Here is a 342-nt window from a genome sequence, read left to right as displayed (position 1 = left end):
AAAATGAAGCTTGAAGTGTCCACTTTAAGAATATTTAAACGGCAATTATAAGCGGTAATTTTTTTAAAAATGGCGGACAAAATGAGAAGATGTAAAATTTGTAATCAAAGGTGCGAGTTTGCGACGATGCACGGCGTGAATCAGGTATCGCAGCTCAATGAAACCAAATGCACATGAAAATATGGACTTTTATCTTTAAAATGCTTTTTACGGAGTTTGATACGATCATTTTTCACTGAGTTATTCCAAATTTAATCGCTGTCATTATATAACTGTAATTCATGTCAATATGAACTTCATAGAGTTTGACAGGTCGGAATTGAATCTCAATTTGTGTGTGTG

This window comes from Trachymyrmex cornetzi, unplaced genomic scaffold, assembly GCF_001594075.2.
Source record: "Trachymyrmex cornetzi isolate Tcor2-1 unplaced genomic scaffold, Tcor1.1 scaffold1240, whole genome shotgun sequence".
Lineage (NCBI taxonomy): Eukaryota > Metazoa > Arthropoda > Insecta > Hymenoptera > Formicidae > Trachymyrmex > Trachymyrmex cornetzi.
The sequence above is the reverse complement of the archived record's forward strand: the minus strand, read 5'-3'. Positions refer to the sequence as shown.